Here is an 18,456-nt window from a genome sequence, read left to right as displayed (position 1 = left end):
TCTCTCACTGGCATTCCAGGTGCCACTGGGGTATGAAGAAAACTCCTGCAGTTATATGTCTCAGGGTTGCTCTCCTCAGACACTTAGCTAGCTCAGTGTCTGCTCTCCTCAGACACTCAGCTAGCTCAGTGTCTGCCCAAATGGTCACCCAGTTTTGTCCTTGAAACCCAGGGCCCTGGTGGCATAGGCACCCAAGGGAATCTCCTGGTCTGTGGGTGGCAAAGACCATGGGAAAAGCATACAATCTGGACCAGAGTGCACCATTCCTCATGGCACAGTCCCTCACGGCTTCCCTTGCCTAAGGGAGGGAGTTCCCTGACCCCTTGTGCTTCCTGGGTGAGTCAATGCCCCACCCTGCTTTGGCTCACCCTCTGTGGGCTGCACCCACTGTCTAAGCAGTCCCAGTGAGATGAACTGGGTACCTCAGTTGGAAATGCAGATATCACCTGCCTTCTGCGTTGATCTCACTTGGAGCTGCAGACTGGAGCTGTTCCTATTCGGCCATCCTGCCAGCCACCCCATGTTGAACTTCTAACCCAGAGAACTATAAAAGTACAAACGCTTGTTGTCTAAGCCAGTGAATTTGTGGTGCTTTATTAAGGCAAAAATAGAAAACTAGTATAGATTGGGGGAGCTGAAACTGGGTGCTGCTATAACAAATAACTAAATATGTGGAAGTGACTTTGGAATTAGGCAGTTGGTGGAAGCTGGAAGAGTACTGAAGAGCATGATTTTTAAAAGGTCTATATTGCCTTTTAGTAGTAGACTGTTAGTAGAAATATGGACTTTAAGAAATTGTGTCCTGCAGTTATGTGGAAATCAGAACTTAGAAACAATGAAATTGGACATTTAGCTGAGGTGATTTCCAAGTAAAGTATTTTGAAGCACAACTTGGTTTCTTCTTACTGTGCTTATAGTGAAATGAAGAGGAAATAAATAAATTGAGGAAAGAATAATTAAACAAATAGAATCCAGGATTTGATGGTTTGGGAAATTCTCAGACCATCCAGATTACAAACAAAATGAAAATTAAGAGATTCACTGTCAGGGAGGAGTACGCTAGAGAAAAAGTTAAGGGTGTGGCTGGAGTATCTTGTATTAATATCTCAGAAAGATCAAAAGGTCAGAGTACTCATTCACACAAAATGTTATTTTAAAAGATTAAGGGCCAGGTGTGGTGGCTCATGCCTGTAATCCCAGCACTTTGGGAGACTGAGGCAGACAGATCATGAGATCAAGACCATCCTGGCCAACATGGTAAAACCCTGTCTCTACTAAAAATACAAAAATTAGCCAGGCATAGTGGCACACATCTGCAGTCCCAGCTACTCAAGAGGCTGAGGCAAGAGAATTGCTTGAACCCAGGAAGCGGAGGTTGCAGTGAGCCTAGATCATGCCACTGTACTACAGCCTGGCAACACAGCAAGATTCCATCTCAAAAAAAAAAAAAAAAAAAGATTAAGGGTATTAATCATAGATCTCAAACCAGAGAGCTTCCAGGAAGCTTAAAGACTTTGTCTTTCAGACAGCTTAGCAAAAGCTAAAACTAATGAGATTATCTAGGAAAATCTGTGGATGAGGCTCTTTCCTGTGACATACATGGGAGATCCACAAGGTTCTTGAGAATTTTATATCGGCAGAAACACTGTCAACCTGAACCAAAAGAAACAGAGTATGAAAGAAAGAAAGTGGTCAGATTTCAAAAATTATACAAGCAGGAAACAGGCTGATAAGATTATACAGCTGCAAACATGCGCTGCCTTTCATTAAAAAAGATTTTTTAAAGTTTAAAAAAAAATGTTCTGTACCATTGAGAATAATTCCCAGACCTTGAAATTTAGTGGAATTTCTCCAGCTGGATTTCAAAATTGCTTGGGACCAGTAACCCCTTTTTTTTCTTCCTTTCATTTTCTTACTTTTTGAACTGGAATATCTTTCATTGTCATTCTGTGCCCATCATTGTATTGGAAGCAGATAACTTGTTTTCTAGTTTCACATGTCCACAGATGAAGAAAAATTGTGCCCCAGTGAGGATTATACCCAGAGCCTCATCCATTCTTACCCGATTTAGATACTTAGATGACAAGTAACAGAAAAAGTAATATAATATATAAGGAAAATACAATAAAGCCTACAATTTAAAAATTATCTTTTTATTTAACAGGTATTCAACAGACTTTCTTGCATGCTTACTTGTTCAAAGCACTGTGCTTAAATATACAGTTACATTATTTATATATAGCTAGTAGTTGCCATTATGATTTTTAAAGATCAGTATAAATGCAAATCTCAAAATTATCATCTTTGTGAAGTTTAATTTTCTTTCAGAATAAAAATGAGGATCTCAATAATCTTTTCCCATAAAAAGATTATACTGTAATCCCACATTTTGCTAAAGTTATTTTTATCACCAATTAGCATAACGTAATTTACATACAAATTTTAGCCTAGTATAGTCTCATAGGACCTTTAGGAAGTAAAATTTATCTACCAATATTATTTCTTTTCATAGAAGATAAAACAGATTCTTGGAGGAGAATAAAAGCTTGCCTACAGGAACATTGCAAATTAGTGACTGACTTGGAGTAAAACACAAGCTTGTTGAATTTGAGCTGTTGCCTAGTGTATCAGCTCTTGTATTTTTTCTCATGACCTTGATTAAGATCGTGGCTAGTCCTCACTCTCATGGAACTGGTGCTAATAAACTGGGAATCTTTTATTATACATGTCCATAGATATCAAAACAATAAAACTTTAGAGCTAAATGGTGAAAAACTGAAAGTTTTTCCTCTAAGGAATAAGACAAGGATGTTCACTCTTACCACTTACATTCAACATAGTACTGAAATCCTTGCTGAAGCAATCAAGCAAGAAAAAGAAATAAAAGGCATTCAAACAGGAAAGGAAGAAGTAAAATTATCTGTTACATATAACATGATCTTGTATGTAAAAACCCTGAAGATTTTACCAAAAAAAAAAAAAAAAAAAAAAAACTGTTAGAACAAAAATAATTGAATTCAGCAAAGTTATAGGAAACAAAATAAACACACAAAAACCAGTTGTATTTCTATACACTAACAATGACTAATTTTAAAGGAGATTAAGAAAACAATCCCATTTATAATAGCATCAAAAAGAATAAAATAGGAATAAACTTAACAAAGTAGGCAAAAGACTTATACACTAAAAGCTGCAAAACATTGCTGAAAGTAATTAAAGAAAACACAAATAAACAGAGACATTTGGTTCATGGAGTGGAAGACAATATTGTTAAAATATTTGTACTACACAAACATGGGAGATCTACAATGCACAAGATTCACAAGATTAAATGCAATCCCTTTTAAAATCCCAATGACATTTTTTTTTTTTTTTGGCAGAAATAGAAAAATCCTACAATTCATATGGAACCTCAAAGGACCTTGAAAAGCCAAAATAATCTTGAATAAGAAAAACAAAGTTGAGTGTCTCAGACTTCATGATTTCAAACCATATTACAAAGCTACAGTTGCCAGGTCTGTCCCATAGACCCTGGTTGAGCAATGGATGAAAGGAGTACTCAGACACAGGTATGCAGTGAAAGAACAGCTAGGGGGCTGCCAGCTCTAGTGGCTGCAGAGGAGAGCAGCCTCGAACAGCTGGAGCTTCTTGCTTTTATTCGGTACAGACACAATGCTGAAAGCCTGGAGCAAACACAATCTGCAGGTAATTAACATTATTGCTCCCCTTTTGGGGAACAGGTCATGGCTGATTATCACAGCTTGGTTTCTGGACAACATAGGTAAACAAGCCTGTTTATGATACATTCCCCTACACTTTCTTGTACCTACTCCTTGCCCTCTACCTCAGGGTAAGAGAACAGCTACCTTCAGCTTATTTTCCCCTGGAGCTATGCAGAGCCTTCTAGACCTTTCAGAAGGCCTGCTCCTTTCCCTATAGCTTCTCCCACCACTCCCACCCATCTCCTACATACAGTAATCATAACAGTCTGGTACATGCATAAGGATAGACATACAGACCAATGGAACAGAATAGAAAACCTAAAAATAACATTCACATATATGGTCAGATAATCTTTGACAAAGGTGCCAAGGTGGGAAAAGATAGTTCCTTCAGCAAATGGTGCTGGAAAAAACTATATCTACATGCAAAAGAAGGAAGCTAGACCTTTGTCTTACATCATATAAAAACATTAACTCAAAATGCATTAAAATGTTAAATGTAAGGCCCAAAACTATAAAACTCCTAGAAGAAAATACATAGACAAATCTTCATGGCATTGGATTTGGCAGTGATTTCTTGAATATGATACTGAAAGCACGGACAACAAAAGCAAAAATCTACAAAAGAAACGACATCAAACTCAAAAATTCTACACAGCATAGGAAACAATCACCAATGTTCATTGCAGCATTATTCACGGTAGCTAAAAGGTGGAAGCAACCTAAATGTCCATCAATAGATGAATGGATAAAGGAAATGTGGTACATATATACAATGGAATATTATTCAGCTATAAAAAGAAGGAAATCCTGCCAAATGTAATAACATGGAAGAACCTTGAGGACATCATGCTAACTGAAATACATCAATCACAAAAAGACAAATACTGAGTGATTCTGCTTATATGAGATATCTGAAATAGTCAAGTTCTCAAAAACACAAAGTAGGTCAGGCAGGGTGGCTTATACTTTTAATCCCAGCATTTTGGGAGGCTGAGGTGGAAGGACTACTTGAGCCTAAGGAGTTCAAGACTAACCTGGACAACCCAGCCAGACTTGACTCTACCAAAAATTTAAAAATCAGCTGGGCATGGTGGCATGTGCCTGTAGTCCCAGCTACTCTGGAAACTGAGGCATAAGGATTGCTTGAGGCTGGGAGGTTGAGGTTGCAGTGAGTCGTGTTTGTGCCACTGGACTCCAGCCTGGATGAGAGAGTGAGACTTTGTCTCAAAAAAAAAAAAAAAAAAAAGAAAACAGAAAGTAGAATGGTGATTACTAGGGGCTAGCGGAGGGAGAAAAGGGGAGTTATTGTTCAAAGGATGTAGATTTTCAGTTTTACAAGACAAAAAAGTTCCGGAGATCTGTTATATAACAACATACATATAGTTAACACTAATGAACTGTACACTCAAAATGGTTAAGATGGTAAATTTTGTGGTTTTGACCACAATGAAAAAACTTTAGAGTTGTTATACTAAATCTATAAATGGCAAAATTGCAAATCAATTTCTAATTTGAAAATTTCAGATAATTCAAAGAGGTCAAATGTTTAATTCAAATGGAATATTGAAACTAAACTGTCAGTGTGCTGCTTTAATATTATTGAGGTACTAATATATTAAAATACTTTTTAAAAAAGACTTCCTGCTGAAGAATAATCATCCAAAGAATAACAGTTGCTCACTTTATAATATACAGATAATACTTTTGCTAGTGAATTAAATCCAATGCATTTTATATTAATAGCAATTAACAATCTGTGGTTAATTATTGTTCAGGGTTTGCAATATAGTATTAATTGTAATGAACTTATTTGGCTTTTTCTAATAGGAAATGTGTTGGTTTAGGAAGTACAGTACTTATGATATTTTGTTATGTTAGACTTAATAAACTTTAAGACTATAGAAAAAAACAGTTTTCTAAATAAGTTTTAATGTTAAGTCAAAAAAATAACTTTTAGGGAATAATCTGTGTAGTTTTGACATCTATATATAATAAAGTCTACTCTATATTTAAAACATATTTGAAGCATCATCTTTATGTAAATCACTGTACTTGGCTTTGTGAGAAATATACAAATGAAATGCTTCAATCCCTGGACTCAAGGATCCTGTGTTACCAAGGTAATTTCAAGAATTTCTGATTCCTTAAACTGTGTTGCAATGAATTATTTAACTTTGTAGCTCTCCTTAATTCCTCTCTCGCCAAGCAGTTTAAATTGTTTCTGCCTGATCAAGGTGGTTCTCAAACCTGGGTCAAAGTTTAATCACCTGAGGATCTTTTAGAACATACACAGGTGAAAACTATAGCCTTACACATCTTGATTTACATTGCAGTGGAATTTGAACACCTGTGTTTTAAAAAATGACCAAGTACTTGGGAATGACTAGTGATTGCAAAAGGGTAGGAGTTTTCCTTTTAGTTTGATGGGAACGGTCTAAAATTAGATTATGATGATGGTTGTACAACTCTATAAATTTATTAGAATAATTACTGTAAATAACTGAATTTTCCACTTAGAATGAGTTTTATGCCATGTAAATTATACTTCCATAAGGTAGATAAGAAGAAAAAAGCTATAGGATATGGCCAAAATGTTACTCAGTAGTATATATAGTCTTTAAAATGCATTTATTGGAAAAAAAAAGTCTGAACATAGATGAACAGAACATTCAATATGAGAAAACGGGGGAAAAAAAAACAAAATTAGAAAGAAGAAAATAAAGATAGAAACAGAAATTTGATATAAATAAAATTAGGGACCAAATAACTGGTTCTTTAAAAAGAGCAATTTAATAAACAAACCTCTACTAATTCTAATAAAAAAGAAAGCACAATATCAGCACTGATAATAGAATAGTGGCATAACTATAGTCAGGAGATGTGAAAAATATTAGAATAGTATATACAACTTTATAACAATATATTGAGAAACTAGATGAAATAGAAGGTTTTCTTGTTTGTTTGTTTTTTTTCTGAGACAGGGTCTGACTCTGTCATCCAAGCCCATGTGCAGTGGTAAGTACAATCACAGCTCACCACAGCCTCAACCTCCTAGGGATCGTCCTGCCTCAGCCTTCCATGTAGTTGGGACCATAAGTGCATGCTACCACAGCTTGCTAACTTGTGTTAGTTTCGTAGAGATGAGGTCTCACTTTGTTGCCTAGAGTGGTCTTGAACTCCTGACCTCAGGTGATCCACCCGCCTTGGCCTCCCAAAGTGCTGGGATTACAGGCATGAGTCACCATGCTCAGCTTGAAGAATTTTTAATAAAATATAAAACTGTCAAATTATACACAAGAAAAGGTAAAAAAAAAAAAAATAGATCAATATTCTTAGGTTTTTTCTTTTTAAGTTAGTCAAACATATTCTTCCCTGCAAAGTTCCAGGTCTAGGTGATTTTGTGGGAAAATTTTCTCAAACCTTGAAGATTTGAGAAACTTCTTATGTTATTTAAACTGGTTTGGAGACTAGAAAGAGATAGAAATCTGTCAAATCCCTTCTATGAGGTTAACATAATATTTAGACTAAAAACAAACAAAAAGAAAAGAAAAGAAAACAAAGAAGAAACTGTAGCCCTGTCTCATTCATGAATATAGATACAAAGAATCTAAATTGAATATTAGTAAATCTAAATATAGCAGTATATGAAAAAACAATACATCATCATCAAATAGAATTTAGAAATGGAAGAATGGTTCAACATCAGAACATTTAATACTTTAATTCAATATCTTAATATAGGCCAGGTGTGGTGGCTCATGCCTGTAATCCCAGCACTTTGGGAGGCCAAGGCCGGTGAATCACCTGAGGTCAGGAGTTCAAGACCAGGCTAACATAGTGAAATCCCATCTCTACTAAAAATACAATTAAATTAGCCAGGCATGGTGGTGTGCACCTGTAATCCCAGCTATTCGAGGTGGGGTAGGGTGGGGTGGGGTGAGGCAGGGCGGTGCTTAGGCAGGAGAATCACTTGAACCTGGGAGGCGGAGGTTGCAGTGAACTGAGATCCAGCCATTGCACTCCCGCCTGGGCAACAGGAGCAAAACTCTGTCTAAAATAAATAAATAAATAAATAAATAACAGGTCATTTACTCCTTTTGATAGATTCAGAAAAGGGAACACCAATTCTTGAAAAAATTTCCATAAGCTATGAAGAGAATAAAACTTGCTTAATTTGATAAAGAGTATGTATCTGATGTCTATAGCAAACTTTATATTAAATCTTAAAGCACTAGACAGATATTCCTGTTTGAGTCAGGTATAGGACAAAAATGCATCATCTTAATATTTTTCAACAATGTCCTAGAAACCCTAACTAATGAAGCAAAGAAAAATAATTCTCTCTCTCTCTGCAGACAGTTAATACATAAAAAGAGAGGGAATATTAGAATAGAGGAAACAAACTGCTATGATTATATATCTAAAAAAAGATACAGATGTTATGTTTAGAGACTGGCAAGATGGCTGAATAGGAACAGCTCCAGTCTGTAGCTCCTAGAGAGATCAACACAGAAGGCAGATGATTTCTGCATTTCCAACTGAAGTACCCGGCTCGTGTCACTGGGACTGGTTAGACAGTGCGTGCAGCCCATGGAGGGCAAGCCAAAGCAGGGTGGGCGTCGCCTCACCTGGAAAGCGCAAGGGGTCAGGGAACTCCCTCCACTAGCCAAGGGAAACCGTAAGGGACTGTGCCGTGTGGAATGGTACACTCTGGCCCAGATACTATGCTTTTCCCACAGTCTTCACCACCCACAGACCAGGAGATTCCCTTGGGTGCCTATGCCACCAGGGCCCTGGGTTTCAAGCACAAAACTGGGAGGCCATATGGCAGATGCTGAGCTAGCTGCAGGAGTTGTTTTTTTTTTTTTTTTCATACCTCAGTGGCACCTGGAATGCCAGCAATAAAGAACTCTTCACTACCCTGGAAGGAGGATGAAGCCAGGGAGCCAAGTGGTCTAGCTCAGTGGATCCTACCCCCACAGGCCCAGCAAGCTAAGATCCACTGGCTTGAAATTCTCACTGTCAGCACAGCAGTCTGAAGTCAACCTGGCATGCTCAAGCTTGGTGGTGGGAGGGGCGTCCACCATTACTGAGGCTTGCGTAGGCAGTTTTCTTCTTACAGTGTAAACAAAGCCCCTGGGAAGTTCCAACTTGGTAGAGCCCTCCGCAGCTCAGCAAAGCCACTGTAGCCAGACTACCTCTCTAGATTCCTATTCACTGGGCAGGGTAACACTGAAAAAAAGACAGCAGCCCCAGTCAGGGGCTTGCAGATAAAACCTCCATCTCCCTGGGACAGAGCACCTGAGGAAAGGGGCAGCTGTGGGCGCAGCTTCAGCAGAATCTACAAAGAACTTAAACAAATAATATCCAGAATCTACAAAGAACTTAAACAAATTTACAAGAAAAAAACAAACAACCCCACCAAAAGGTGGGCAAAGAATATGAACAGACACTTCTCAAAAGACATTTATGCAGCCAACAAACATATGAAAAAAAGCTTATGGCCGGGCGCGGTGGCTCAAGCCTGTAATCCCAGCACTTTGGGAGGCCAAGATGGGCAGATCACGAGGTTAGGAGATCAAGACCATCCTGGCTAACACGGTGAAACCCCGTCTCTACTAAAAAATACAAAAAACTAGCCGGGTGAGGTGGCGGGCGCCTGTACTCCCAGCTACTCGGGAGGCTGAGGCAGGAGAATGGCATAAACCCAGGAGGCGGAGCTTGCAGTGAGCTGAGATCCGGCCATTGCACTCCAGCCTGGGCGACAGAGTGAGACTCCGTCTCAAAAAAAAAAAAAAAAAGAAAAAAAGCTCATCATCACTGGTCATTAGAGAAATGCAAATCAAAACCACAATGAGTTACCATCTCATGCCAGTTCAAGTGGTGATCATTAAAAGTCAGGAAACAACAGATGCTGGAGAGGATGTGGAGAAAGAATGCTTTTACACTGTTGGTGGTAGTGTAAATTAGTTCAACCTTGTGGAAGACAGTGTGATGATTCCTCAAGGATGTAGAACTAGAAATACCATTTGACCCAGCAATCCCATTACTGGGTATATACCCAAATGATTATAAATCATTCTACTATAAAAACACATGGACATGTATGTTTACCATGGCACTGTTCACAATAGCAAAGCCTTGGAACCAATCCAAATGCCCATCAATGATAGAATGGATAAAGAAAATGTGGCACATATACACAATGGAATACTATGCAGCCATAAAAAAGGATGAGTTCATGTCCTTTTCAGGGACATGGATGAAGCTGGAAACCATTATTCTGAGCAAACTAACACAGGAACAGAAAACCAAACAGCGCATGTTCTCACTCATAAGTGGGAGTTGAACAATGAGAATATGTGGACACAGGAAGGGGAACATCACACACTGGGGCCTGTCAGGGGGTTGGGGGCTAGTGGAAGGATAGTATTAGGAGAAATACCTAATGTAGATGATGGGTTGATGGGTGCAGCTAACCACCATGGCATGTGTATACCTATGTAACAAACCTGCATGTTCTGCACATGTACCCTAGAACTTAAAGTATAATAAAAAAGATACAAAAGAATTGATCAACAAAGTATTAGAACCAATAAGAGATTTCAGTAAGGAGACATGTAATATTAATGTACAAATTACTAATAGACAATAATGGTAACCAATAAGAAATAATGAAAAGAGATCGCATTTATATTACCAATGAAACTATCAATGGAACAATCTTACCCAAAAATATGCAAGAGATAAAAGAAACTATAAAACTTTCTAGAAATTATTTTAAAAGACCCAGATATGTGGTGGTGCACACCTGTAGTCCCAGCTACTAGGGAGGCTGAGATGGGAGGAACTCCTGAACCCAGGAAGTGGAAATTGCAATGAGCTGTGATCAGACCACTGCAAACAGAGCGAGACTCTGTTTCCAAAAAAAAAGAGACCCAGATAAAGAGGAAAACATGTCATGATTATAAATGGCAGGGTTCAATTTGTAAAGCTCACCTCAAATTCAAAAGCTCCTATTTATTTATTTATTTGAGGGAGTTTCACTCTTGTAGCCCAGGTTGGATTGCAGTGGCGCAATCTTGGCTCACTGCAACCTCCACCTCCTCAGTTTAAGTGATTCTCCTGCTTCAGCCTCCAGAGCAGCTGGGATTACAGGCACCTGCCACCACGCCCGACTAATTTTTGTATTTTTAGTAGTGATGGAGTTTCTCCATGTTGGCCAGGCTGGTCTTGAATTTTTTAAATGAAACTTGGCAAACTAATTCTCAAGTTCATTTGGATGAGTAAATTAGCAACAGTTAGAAGCAAGTTACAAGAATAAAAATAAAGAAACTGAATTCCTCAGGTATCAAAACTTACTATAAGGCTGTAGTCAAAATAGTGGTATTGGTACAGAAATAGAGCAATTAAATATAATAGTGTTCAGAAACAGAGCCAAATAAATTCAGTATTTAGTATATGAAAAATATGTCACTTCAAGCATTGTGGAAAGAATAGACTAATTAATAGTTTGGGGATGAATGGATTTTTATTTAGAAGAAAAAAATTTGAGTTCTTTTCATAAAACACATTTTAAAAACTAAATTCAAGGGATTAAATAGCTAAATGTAAAAAGGCAAAACTGTAAAAACTCTAGAATAAAATACAGGAAATATTTTTTACAATCTTGGGGTGGAAAGGTCTTCCTAAATAAGACAAAATTCAGAAGCCACAAAGGAAAAAACGTCCAGATGACTATATAAAGATATAAAACTTCTGTAAAAGATGTTTATAACAGAAGTATTACTACACCTGGTATAAAACAACTCCAATGAATATAAACAAAAAAACAAACAAATAAATAAATGACAAACACCCAGTAGGAACAAAGGCAAAGAATATGAAGAAGTAGTTCACAAAAGAATAAAATACTAATACCTAATAAGCATACGAAAAGATGTTCAGCTTCACTGGCGATTAGGAAAATGCGAATTAAAAATGAGATTCCATCTTTCTCTGTCAAATTACCAAATACTAAACATCAAAAAAGTCCAGGTTTGCCTAGAATATGCAGGAACAGAACTCATAGACTTCTGGTACAGAATGAATTGGGACAAGCAATTTGGAGTGACAAATAACTGGCAAATAATTATTATTACAATGTGACAATAACTATCAAAATTATTTTAAACTCGTAGTTTTAGATTTACATCCTATAGAAATATTTGCACAAATGTGTAAGGATATATGTGTAAGGAATTTTATTTGTAATCACTAAAAATGTAAAACAATCTAAATGTCCAACAATAGGGCAATGATTTAACAGATGCTGAAATAGTCATAAAATGAAAACTTCTATAGAGGTTTAAAGATTAGAGGTAAGTCTGATGAATTATTAAGTATAAAGTTATGGATGAATATGTAAAGTATGATTTTATTTTTGTGAAAACAAACAACGTATGTGCCTGAATGTTCTTTGAAAAAAGTCTAGAAAGATGTCAAAACTTTGACGGTGCCTACCTTTTGAGAATGGGTATGTAAATTGGTAGTGGGGTGTGGAGTGTATGTGAGTAGTTGGAGATTTTCACTTTCTACCTTACAAATTATTTATGTACATATTCCATAAATAATTCCATATTCACAGAGTTAGTTTGCAATAAAAATAAAACGAACATATACAAAGGGATATAACAGACAAGGTCAATTGTACAAAATATATTTTATGGGAATTTGCCATTAAAAGTTGAGCAGAACTGAAATAAACTGTGACTCCCCCAAATCCTAAACAAGGAATTTTGAACCCTAACTTTGTTTATGGATTTGTGTGAACTGCAAAAACAATTACAAAATTTAGGGATTTAATTGGTACCAGAGCCAAAAGCTGTATGTCTTTCAGAACAAAACAACAGTGGAGCCTTCAGATATGACGCACATTCTGTTTTGGATCTGGGCCCACCCACACAAATGGACAACACCACAGACATCGGTGCCTTTCCTGGAGTTCATCTACCTTTTCACTCCAAGAAAGTTACTTCTCATTCTCAGCTTACCTGTTTCCTCAGCCATCCTCGATTTCACCCTGTCTTGGTTCCTAATCATTCATCTCTTCTTCTGAATTAGTATTCACATTTTCTTTCCTGTGACCTCTTCCAGGATAACACTTCTGGTACTTTTTTTCCCTCCAGCCTTACATGTGTTCCTCACTACATCCCAGCCAGCTAGACCTGCCCTCAGCTACCTCATCTCTCTCTGTGACCTAATGACAGAAAAGCACATGATTCTCTTCACCTGACTTCATGTATGGGTCCATGGTAGAGTTCTCTTACTTAAGCATGAAACTCTTGAAGAGAGCATAAACTTTGCTTAAGAAACCAGTATAAGCCGGGCGCAGTGGCTCACGCCTATAATCCCAGCACTTTGGGAGGCCGAGGCGGGTGGATCACAAGGTCAGGAGATCGAGACCATGGTGAAACCCCGTCTCTACTAAAAATACAAAAAAAAATTAGCCGGGGCAGTGGCGGGCGCCTGTAGTCCCAGCTACTCAGGAGGCTGAGGCAGGAGAATGGCATGAACCCGGGAGGCGGAGCTTGCAGTGAGCCGAGATTGCGCCACTGCAGTCCAGCCTGGGCGACAGAGCGAGACTCCGTCTCAAAAAAAAAAAAGAAACCAGTATAACTCAGCACTACCTTATGGATAATTACAGTACAAACATCATTTGCTGCTTAAACCACATCTTTTTTAAAATCAGTTTTAAAAGTTTCAATCAGTTTTAAAAGTTATGATATCACATATTCTTTTTTTTTTTTTTTTTTTTTTTTGAGACGGAGCCTTGCTCTGTCGCCCAGGCTCGAGTGCAGTGGCCGGATCTCAGCTCACTGCAAGCTCCACCTCCCGGGTTCACGCCATTCTCCTGCCTCAGCCTCCCCACTAGCTGGGACTACAGGCGCCCGCCACCTCGCCTGGCTAGTTTTTTTGTATTTTTTAGTAGAGACCGGGTTTCACCGTGTTAGCCAGGATGGTCTCGATCTCCTGACCTCATGGTCCACCCGTCTCGGCCTCCCAAAGTGCTGGGATTACAGGCTTGAGCCACCGCGCCCAGCCGATATCACATATTCTAATGGAAAATTGCAATTTCCAAATCTCTAGTCTTGAATCATTGGTTAATAATTGTTCCTGATCTGGTTTGCTTGGTTGACTTTGAAATTTATCAGTCTGTGGTCCAGAATTTAAAACTTTCAAATTAGAAGAATGCATAGAGAATCATTCATCTTATCCAAGGGTATCTGAGCTTCTCACTAGGAGGCCTAGCTATAAGAAAGTGCTGGGATTACAGCTTTAAGAAAAAGGAGGAAAAGGAGGAGGAGGAGGACAAGAAGAAGAAAGAAGAGAATAAAGAAGAGTTTTGACCAGTAATATAAACGTAGTTCTAAATCTGAACAACAATTTATTCTTCCAAAGTACACAGGTGTAAGCCTACAGATCTAGTCTAAAATTACAAGTATATTTGGTTTCAATTTGGATTCTAGATTAACATCAAGTGTAGCAGCTTTTTTTTGAGATGGAGTTTCACTCTTGTTGCCCAGGCTGGAATGTAGTGGCAGGATCTTGGCTCACTGCAACTTCCGCCTCCCATGTTCAAGAGATTCTCCTGCCTCAGCCCCCCGAGTATCTGGGATTACAGGCACACGCCACCACACCTGGCTAATTTTTGTATTTTTAGTAGAGAGGGGGTTTCGATACATTGGCCAAGCTGGTCTTGAACTCCTGACCTCAGGTGATCCGCCTGCCTCAGACTCCCAAAGTGCTGGGATTACACGCAGGAGCCACCGAGCCCGGCCACTTTTTTCCTTTCATTTCAGTAGTTTCTTCTTAAAAAGATATACTTTTTAATAACCAGATAAATCCAAATGTTAGCCAGAATTGGTCCCATAGCCATAAAATGTACTATAATACTCGGATTCATATGCTTGCCTCTAAAATTTCAGAGATTGAGTTTTTCTTAAAATTGAGCAACTTGACTAAAGAAAACTTATTAATTTAGAGTTTATGATCTAAGGGCAATTGAAGAAACTCGTAGTATGAATCATGCTCATCAAAATTTGTAAATCTCTTTTGAAATTGTGACTTTATTTCTACTACAGTCATATGATACTTCAAAATCTCTGATTCCACGGAGCCAAGAGTAGCTCTTCAATAGGAAATGAATGAGTGCTTCAAGCAAATTCTGTAAAATCCACACGGTCAGTTTGAGTCTCAATATCTGCACTTCCTTGAACAAATAAATGATGTATTTGTTTTTCCTTTCTCAGCTTCTGATCCCATTAGTAAGAAAACACAGTATTGTGAGCAATGATGGAGCCGCATCTCTTAGGGGCGTTTGATTCCCAAGAGACCAAAGAGCAAACAGAATGTCAATTAAAAAAAATGAAATGTTTCCATGACTTAGCTATTTAACTGCTTTAAAATAAATGAATGCCGGTTCAAGTTCTTTCAAATACCCCAAGTCTTGGCAACAACGAAAAGAATTAACATGAAGAAAATTTACAATCCTTCATCACATGGAACAATGTTCCACATTTGAAAAGTTCACAGCACAGATTTCTGGTGACTGAAAGAAAGGAACGACCTTCTTTGGATTTGAATAAACAGATGGACTTTCTTCTCCTTTTTCTTATAGTGCCCCATTTGTGTAAAAGGAGGTGGGAAGAAAATAGCTTAGCTTAAAAGACTGTCCTATAAAATAAAAGGTTTCATACTTGCCTATAGCTAATCTCTGAAGATGGTTATAAAAGAGTTTTTCTAAAACATTGTATATGCAGTGACCCAGACATTTGCATCAGTGGTCAGACTTTCAAGATGACTACTTAAAAATATAATACACCTTTTGGACAAGCTTGTTTTTAAAATAGCAGCATCATTAACTTTGGCAAATTCAATTCTTAAATATCCTTTAAAATAGTTGATAAAAGAAAGAAGATATGATAACTATATAATGATTGCAATTTATTTTTTAAACCTTATTTTGAAATAATTTTAGAATCATAGGAAGTTGCAAATGTAGTATAAGGAGTCCCATGTGCCCTACATGATGGCACCTTATAGAGGGATAGTATAAAATCAAAACCAAGAAATTGACGTTGGCACATTACTGTTAATGTACCCATCACAGTTGCTATGTTACTCAGTTGTCACCATTGTTTAACCTGCATTCATTTGCATGTACATGGGTGTGTGCATGTGCGCCTAATTCTATGCAATTTTATCCCTTATATAAATTTGTATAACCACCATTACAATCAAGATACAGCTGTTCCATCATTGCAAAAGAAATCTTTCATGCTATCTGCCTGTATTTGGGCCCCAACCTAACGTGTCTCCTTGTCACCTGGCAACTGCTAATCTGTTCTCAATCTCTAGTTGTTTTCACTTCAAACACATTATTTACATGGAGTCTTACTGCATGGAACCTTTTGAGATTGACTTTTTTCACTAAGCATAACACCCTTGAGGGTCATGCAGGTTGTTTCATGTATCAATAATTCATTCCTTTTGATTGCTGAGTGGTATTCCATGGTATTAATGTACCAGGGTTTGTTCAATAATTCAACCATTAAAGGTCATTTGGGTTATTTCTAGTATTTTGCTTCACAAATAATGCTGTAGTAAACATCTGCATTCAGATTTTTGTGTGAACATTACTTTTCATTTTTCTAGAATACATGCCCAAGAGTGCTCAACTGCTGAGTCATATGTTTAGTTTTGTTAGAATATGCCTCCTTTCCAGAGGGGCTGTACCATTTTACAATCTCACCTTCAATGTATGACCCAGTTTCTCTGGATGCTTGCCAGCTTCTGTTATTATCACTATGTTTTCACTTTATCCATTCCAATAGGTGTGTAGTGATGCCTCGTTGTGGTTTCAGTTTGCACTTCTCTAATGACTAATGATATTGATCATGTTGGGATGTGCTTATTTGCCTCTCCTACACTGCCTTCTGTGAAATGTTTATGTTTTTGCTCATTTAAAAATTGAATTGTTTGGTTTTTACTGTTGAGTTTTGAGATGTTTATATGTATTCTTGATGAAAAGCCTTTACTGAATATGTTGTTTGCAAATACTTTCTCCCACCAATTCATTTGTATAAGACAAAAATCAGAACTAGGCCCTAAGGAAGATATTTGATTTTGTAGATACAGGATTATATTCAAAGCTATGTGACTTTGAGTTCAGTCATTATTTTAGCCCACATTCAGAAGCTCTTTGATACAGTGATGACCCAGTACGCTAAGCAGAACCAAAAGATGAAAAATCACCGCCAGTTAGGATTAGTTCCTACATTTTAAAGACAAATGTCATCCCATAACTTCAGACTACAAAGGGAAGCTCTTACTGCTGATGAAATGGGTAGTTCAAGAAAGCAGAAAATCTATTTTCAAGGCAGCAGAATGACAGGTAACCTGATCTTTAAATCTTCTATTATTTGTACATAATACTTATTGAGTATTTGCTATAAGTTACTATAAAATCATCTGATTTAAGAGTCTATGATTTTTTCCAGTACACCTTGCTTACTCTAGAAATGGTAACTATACATTCTCCATGTGAGAGGGCAGTTTAAATATCAAATATTCTAAACTATTACCTGAATAAACCATTAAAATATCCTCCAAGTATTTGACCATCAAAATTATTTCTATTAGACTACCCCTTATCCTGGCAAAGATCCTTGGTTAGAATGTTCCAGATATGCCTCCCTTCTCATATGCCCTTCCCTGCCCATACCCCCAGATGCTCTAATGGTCATGCTCTATATCACGACTCCGTCCCCTGGCCACAGTTGACCAGATTAAAGGATAGGCACTTGCGCCAAGGCTGTTAAGTGACTCCAGACTTGGATGTACTGATTCAGGAGAAGATAGGCTGGGTCAATTAGACTCCTCGTTCAGAAATTTGGGATTGAAAAACTGAAGTGAGGTTAAATAACCATAAGAGCTGGACCAAAATGTCATTAAGTGGCCACCATAGGTCTTGTGCAGGCTGGAAACCAGGCTCTGGAAGACGGCGTCAGCAGGTGCACTGAAAGAAGCAGAAATGCTATGAGTCTGCTGATGAGGGTTGTGAGAGGGAGGCAAAGAGTATAACTTCTTGGTGCCCTGATGGTTTTCTGGCTCTGGTTATGATTCTAGTCCACACATAGCTTTAGAAGACACTCTGTTTTTAGGATTGCTTGAGCCCAGGAGTTTGAGGCTGCAGTGAGCTATGATCATACCACTGTACTCCAACCTGGGTGACAGAGAGAGAGACAGACTTTATCTCTCTTAAAAGAAGAAGAAAGAAAAGAGGAGGAGGAGGAGGAAGAAGAGAGAGGAAGAGGAGGAGAAGGACACCATGTCAAGTTCTCTACTTATGACATGGACCTGGTGGTCTTATTTTTTTACTTGGAAGTGATAGTCAATAGCTATAGCAAAATTTGCATGGTATAATAAGGGCAGCATTCTTTCAAAAAGTTTTCAATTGATATTAAATCTCCCCAGAGAGAGACAGGCACTCCCACATATGACTGGTGGGAGTATACACTGGTTCAACCCTTCTAAAGGGCAATTGAGTGAAATGGACATAGGATTATCTTTTTAAAAATATATGCATTGTAGAAGATCTAGAAGTAAATATTAAAATATTAATACTACAGCAGTTATCTCTAGGTAATAAGATTATAAATTATTTAAATGTTATCCTTTTCTACCATGA

The 18,456-nt window shown here is 37.8% G+C and overlaps 1 protein-coding gene across 1 annotated transcript in view; it reads right to left on the bottom strand.

Annotated features, from left to right (window-relative positions):
* EHBP1 (EH domain binding protein 1) overlaps positions 1 to 12,887 on the bottom strand; it is a 402,091-nt gene extending 389,204 nt beyond the window's left edge. Inside the window, exon 1 of the mRNA XM_009184288.4 lies at positions 12,758 to 12,887. The gene's annotated coding sequence lies outside the window, so the exon portion shown is untranslated. The remainder of the gene's footprint in view (positions 1 to 12,757) is intronic.
* Positions 12,888 to 18,456: the final 5,569 nt, after the last annotated feature.

This window comes from Papio anubis, chromosome 14, assembly GCF_008728515.1.
Source record: "Papio anubis isolate 15944 chromosome 14, Panubis1.0, whole genome shotgun sequence".
In the NCBI taxonomy this organism is placed as follows: Eukaryota; Metazoa; Chordata; class Mammalia; order Primates; family Cercopithecidae; genus Papio; species Papio anubis.
This window is presented reverse-complemented; position numbering and strand designations above follow the sequence as displayed.